General features: G+C 40.6%; 1 pseudogene; it reads right to left on the reverse strand.

The window, feature by feature from the left end:
• Window positions 1-5,184: 5,184 nt before the first annotated feature.
• LOC113561880 lies at window positions 5,185-5,304 on the reverse strand (annotated as a pseudogene).
• Between the last annotated feature and the right edge of the window lie 1,458 nt (window positions 5,305-6,762).

Genomic DNA, 6,762 nt, shown 5'->3' on the forward strand with positions numbered 1-6,762 from the left:
CATAGCCTTCCTGTGCGTTCGCTGCTGCTAGGGGACCTCATAAATATTAATACGGTAGAGTAAGTAGCTATGCGGAGTAAGGCCACGCGCTCAATAAGGCCGCCTACTATCGGGACCCGACGTGTAATGTCCCCCAACTGTTACGGAGACATCGAAAAGCGAGAATTCATGCAGAAAACGCGTACATGTATTCTCAATTAGTGTGCGAGCGCGTTTCTCGGGACACACCGTTCGCATTAAAATTCTCATCGCCTTTGCGTGTGTGTATGTGTGTGCTCCTCATTCGTCAGGGTGAACTACGCGTTTCGATCTTGTTACGTACATCGATAATATATTGTTTTTGTATAAATTTAATTATTAATTTACGACGTTGCGTTCGCTGAGTTAATATCCACGCGGACGGAAAAGCCGATATTGCAAACTAAATTACTCTGTTATTCGAAATGTTACACTGATATCTAATAAACTAATCTGATGTCTAATTGACCCTCTCACCCCTAACGCTGACTACAGTCGTTATGAAATGGTCTATGCACTAATACAAGTTTAAATAAATCATCATTTTTATGTAAATTCCACTTTCTTTTTGAACAGGCGAGATATATTTTTAATGCAATGAGTTAAAAACAATGCAAGTAAATAAAAACATGATTCTATTGCTCAGATGAATAACACTAGCAATTTATATTGCCATACTCTATAACTGCTATTCTATCGTAGCGAAAGGATTAAATAAATATTGGACGAACGTATTGTAGCATCTCAGCGAAACAAATTAACAGCCTCAAATCCGTCTACATCATCGTTCGATTCAAGGAAAAAACGCGCACAGCTTGTTAGCCCAATTTGCAGACCGTTCGATGGAATATTGAATTTGTCGCTTCGACTGAGAGGCATCCTTGAGAATCGCACACGCGAAATTAATGCGCGACATTAAAACCTGCATTTGGTTCATCTCAGTTTGAGCGAAGCGGAATTTCCGCTGTGCAGTCGTGTGCTAGTCGAGGAACGAGGGTTGAGGCACTAAAGGTCGCAACGCTAGTGATAACAAATGATAATCAGTGGGATGTGCGATAAACAATGCGGATACCGCCCATGAAGCGGGTGCAGCTTCTCGTTAATTAGATTTTTTGATTAACTATATAAAGCTTGAAAGCGCGCGCCGTGCGCTGCAGCAAAGGTAGTCGCTCTCGCACGTGTTGAACTCTCGTGCGCACGTACACGTGTGCAACGCGTGCGTGTTTGCGGATCCAGTGCATTCCTCCTCGTAATAGGCGGACCCTGAGGTCTGGAACTTTTCGTTCCACGATACATTTCGGACCGAGCGAGAGAGTCGCTCTCCGTGCAGTGCGTTAACCCTTAAAGCGTCGTGCCTTGCCGACTGGAAGGCAAGGCAATCTACTTTATGCTTGATAAAAATAATTAGAAAGTGATCCCAGATCCGTGTATAATTACAGAAGACATTTTTAAAACGTAGGAGTTGTCGCACAGGTTGACATGTAATTAATAATTCTGCGTTTTTTAAATTTTAAGATCGGTATAATTATTTTTTTTAAGACTTTTAAAGCTGACTTGTATGATTTGTTTTAAGTTAAATAATACACAAGAAGTAATGTGTGTCAGTCCCAAAATAAAAACACGCGCTTTCGAATTCTATTACAGATAAATTTGCGACTGAAGAACGCTCTCGCTTTCGAACGATCGCACTTTCACGTTACTTTTGTTGCCGCGATATTTTTGTTGGACGACGATGAAATCGAGAAACTCGTTTGCATTCGTTACTGTGACTTGTTCCAGCCGCCTCGAGAAACGCGTAACACCACTATTCGAAAAGACGAGAAAAATTCGTCTGCTTTGGTGTGCAAGTTGTTCCGTTCGTGATCTCTCAAACGAGTTGCATGTTTCGTTGGAAAATGCGAGAGAATGTCCGCGGGGAGTAGAGAAGTAGGAAATAGGAAGAGATAATGCAGATAATGAGAAATGAATAAATGCTCAGATAAATAACTGTAGCATATAATATATATTATTTGGTTAATTCCCTGATGGCCGAGTCGCATAACGTTCGCGTAAAGATTGCGGGAAGCAATTAGCGGTCTCGCTAATGCTACGCTATGTAATAAGTTAGAAATAGCATAGCTGTAAATATGTACGTTAAGCACAGAGATTCGTTTGCGATATAATCGCACACGATGGAAATCGCCGAAGAACGTGATGTCCGTAAGTAGTTGCGCGAACGTTCAATTCTTCTTATCTTCCCTTTTATATTAAATGCAATAAATAAATATGTAAAATGACAAAGTATTCTCAAATATTTTAATTTAAATGATGATTCTAATTCTTTGATTTCCTGCGGTGTTACGGTAAAAAGAAAAAAATGATTGACGCAGCGTATCGCGAGAATAGATCATTTCTCCAAAAATGAGAAACATCTCCACATTTGTTTACTATAAAAGAGCGCTAATATAATTTTCACTTTTTTGCTGTAACGGGTCTCCAAGGTTTCTGAATGATATATGCACCTATGTGAAAAATATAAATCGATTTTACATATTCATTACTATAATAAGTTGCAGTTGCAATTGCAACGTGATTTGAATCGGTATAGCAGAAGTCGTTTTTTGTTCAATGATTTATGTATTTATGATTTTGTCTCTTGTTCGACCGTAACATTTAAATATTATGTACATTAGCAAAGCGAGCAAACAAAAGGAAGATGGATAACAGCCGGTACGAGCTTATCAAATCATCGAACGTTTTTCTTAAATTCCTTTTTGGACGTTTAATCAGTTGATGCGTCTATACTATACCGGATCAACGTCGTTTGTTTATTGCAACCAACGGTCTTTATCTTCGTCGAATTAATTAATACGTATGCATCGAAGGTATCGGTTTCCCTTGATTTATAGAGCTTGCGTTTTACATTTGTTATTCGACTTGATATTTATCGCTTCTTGACTTTGTTGATGCTGCCCTTGTTACAATGAGATGAAAAAATACGATAGCTTCTTCAAAAAGATACAGTGAGAGATTTCTCTCGGGATCGAAATTTGCATAAAGAGGATATCTCAGACAACAACGTATTTCCTTTTATCCATGGATGTTTTGCATAATTTATAGTCAACTATTTTTAACTAAAATTAAAATATCGCTTACATTATAAATGATCAAGAAAATTTAAACAAATCTTATATCTAATCAAAATTAAATAGCATTTTGACAAAGACTTCGATTCAAATGTAAGATATAATTGTGTATATTAGAATATAATGTGTCACAAAATCGAATAAAATTTCTGTTTAGAAAATTCAATTTCTAATTTAATTAAAACTTCTGTAAATGAAGACGCAAATACTTTACATTTTTTATTTAAAGAATTATAATTTTTGAAATCTCTCTAAGGATGTTTAAATATCAATGATTACTCTGATATATCATAATCATGCCGTGATGCATACTTCGAGGAATGAAATCTCTTCTGGCTGCTAATACAGTGTCATAACATTAAATAGTTTTTCATTCTCCGTAACAATTAAGTGTAACAATCGAGTAACTGAGAAGAAGAACGAGGTGAGACATATCATACTGTCATCGTGGGAAATTGCGCAGGAAAAGTTCTCAACCTTCTCAGCCACATCGCTCATCTTCCTAGACACACGTAATATTTACACGAGGGAGAATTGTTTAGCACGAATGTATCAAAAGTACTTCTCCCTGCGAAATCGAAATCTTCCCGTCTGACGGTACTTCGATATCTACAGATCCCATCCACTCGAAACTTCTGAATACTAACTCGATTTCCCGCGGAACGATGTTCGGTTTGACGAAGCATCCGCGTGCGGACGCGCGGGTGTTCCGGCGCGCTTCCGCTGTTTGAAACGGCGGAAGAATTCCGCCGCTTAGACAGTTCCGCGTTACTTACCAGGCCGACGCTGAGCGCCACCAGGAACCAGCAGCATGCCGCCGCCAGCGTCGTCGTCGTCGTCGACAGAGGCTTCCTCATCGCGACGGTCACTCTTGTGCAGGATGACCCGCGCCCGCGCCTACTGACACTGCGTCGTAGAGCGTGTCTCGCACTCTCGTCGAAGGACCCGCCGAAGGCCAGTCTCTCACGTCACATTTTCCTCGTTCCTCGAGAAGAGTCTCATCGTATCTGTCCGCCGGGGTACCGGTGACGGTATGACGCGACAAGTCGGCGCGACCGCGATCACTCGCCACGAGGCGTGCCACGAGACCGCTCTTCTCTCTTGTGGCACGCACGCACGCACGTTTGCACGCACGCACGCCCTTGCACACGCGCGCTCTTGGTACCGCCGCTCTTGGCGCTGCAACGAGGTCGTGGAGCAAGATTGCCTGGTAGTGTCTTCGGCACGGCCGCAACGAGGAAGATCGCTGGCGGGTGTTAGACTGGCGCAATAATGACTGCGCTCGTCGAGCTGCTGCTTCCCAGGGACGCTCAGGTGTTCGGCTTTCTGGTGGGGATAAAGGTGGCCGTAGTGGCCATTCCCTCTTCATCCGACGCGGCGTATACGCGATGCGGACATTCATGTCTCCGAGTTCGGCTCGGTCGTCGGTTGGTTGCTGGTACTGTCGTGAGAGGACGGTACGCGGCGAGCAAGCGGTAGGCAATCGCGCACTCTGATGTACCAGCTGGATGACTGTCCTGGATGAACAAGTTGGGGTCAACGCTGTCAGAGCACTGCTGACAGCAGCGCGGCGGCATTGGAGCATTGAAGAGCGTTTTTAATGAAATAATGATTTTATAACTGCGTGTGGAAAATAATGGAGGTGGCTAAAACGTGGATATAATAAGAGGAAGATGATGATGCTGATGGCAAAATTGTAGGTCGCAAGGCACGCAGGCAGCATTTAATTATTCCAAAAGTTTTGCACTCCTTTATTGATCTATCTTTACTTATCTCCTTTATTTCTTTATTGATATATTTATGAATTATATTATATTGAAAGAATTTTGCCGCCTGCATGCAGGTTCTAGCTTTTTGACTACACAGAATCAAGTGACAGTACACAAATTTTCAGTAAATACTAAATTATGTTTGATCATCCCTGAAAAATATAAAAAATTAATATAAAATGATAGTACAACTTTTTCGATATGTCGATATTCTGAATTAATAATTTAAAATTAAAATAATTAATTAAACAAATTTTGAAGCAAAAAATAAGGACCAACGGTACACAGTGTTCCCAAGTGGTCACCCATCAAAGTACTAACTATGCCCAACGCTGATTGACTTCAGTGATCGGACGAGAACTGGTATATTGCAGCGTGATATGACTGTTGGTGACATTAAAAGCCGTACTCATTTGTAATATGACATATACAACCATTATCTCGCTTAGACAGTCTCCAAAGTGATGATAACAATATTTACTTACCTGATGACGTCACAGAGGAACCTCAACCCTTTCAATACTCATCCCACGAGCATACAATACGTATGGAATTAATTAAGTTATTAAATATAAATCCTATAAACTGTGAAAATAATGAAATCCGATGTACACTTAAGCTTTAAGCGCACCGCTAAAGATAATAAAAACTAAAACTGACACAAACGATGTCAACTGAAACCGGTTAGGAAGATTTAAAAATTGTAACAAACGACCCGCGTAGCTTGAGCTAGACTGGTTCGATCTATCGCGATTAAAAGAAGCGCACGAATCTTTGAAGGGCGCCTATCAGTTTCGAGAATAATGCAGCTTCTCTTATTGAACCCCGACGCGCGAGACATTCAATCTGACTACCATTCACTGCTTCTTCTCAGGATAGTGCTCAAGGCGTCATGAAGGGAACAAAGGCTCCGTCTGATAGACAATAAAAGCGACAAGTGCAATCATTCGCGAGTAATGTGCTACCGCGTCCACTGCACGCGAGAGCTACCGATCGTGATCAGTGATGAGAGACATCGTATTCGACTCTCGAGGCTAAGTCGATCAATCATATATCCAGATCGCATCGGGAGCTGAAAATAAGAACAACCAATGTTCTCCTCGCTTAAGCGGCAGAAGAAAAGCGATATATAAGACACCAGTCCTTTTAATACCAGCATATCGTGACACTGGTCGTTCTAGTTTCCATTTATTAGCACCGATTGTTTCATTTTTCAATAATGACACGTGACATTATTTATTTCAGCTTCAGAACAGTATCTTGACTGCACGGAAGTCATTTTTACGTTTCTTGTATTAAATGAAACATGAATGACTGTTTTATTTGTGAAATAAAAATAATTGCAAATATAATAATTAAATTAAATTAATTAAATATTTCGTATATTTTCTCTTTTTCATTTTCTCCTAAACCTTTTTATTTTGTGTAGAATATCAATTTTAGATATTTGTTGCATCACACGCACTTGATCGTGGAGCGAAAAAGTTGCTCGCTATTTCTTCAAAACGAGAGGTGAAGCAGATTTACTGCGATGTTACTTTATATCCGCGATATCTCTTATCCTGAGCGGATTATTCGCAACGAAGCAAAGAGTCTGACAGCGCAAAACCATCTTACTGCTCTTCCGTCTGCGTCTGGCGTACTTGTCGAGTGGTATTCGAGGAGGAACATCATCGCGTATCGATTGAAGTTTTCTTAAAACGAACAGGCGCCTCAGCTACGGTTCTTTGAATGCGAAGAATGTGAGCGTTCTATATTGGATCACGTCGTTCCTATTTGCGCACGGAGTTTTAATAAAATATTTATAAAAATGTTACATTCTTCATGATGTCGCCTTGACACTCATTCTT

Source organism: Ooceraea biroi, chromosome 4 (assembly GCF_003672135.1).
Source record: "Ooceraea biroi isolate clonal line C1 chromosome 4, Obir_v5.4, whole genome shotgun sequence".
NCBI lineage: Eukaryota > Metazoa > Arthropoda > Insecta > Hymenoptera > Formicidae > Ooceraea > Ooceraea biroi.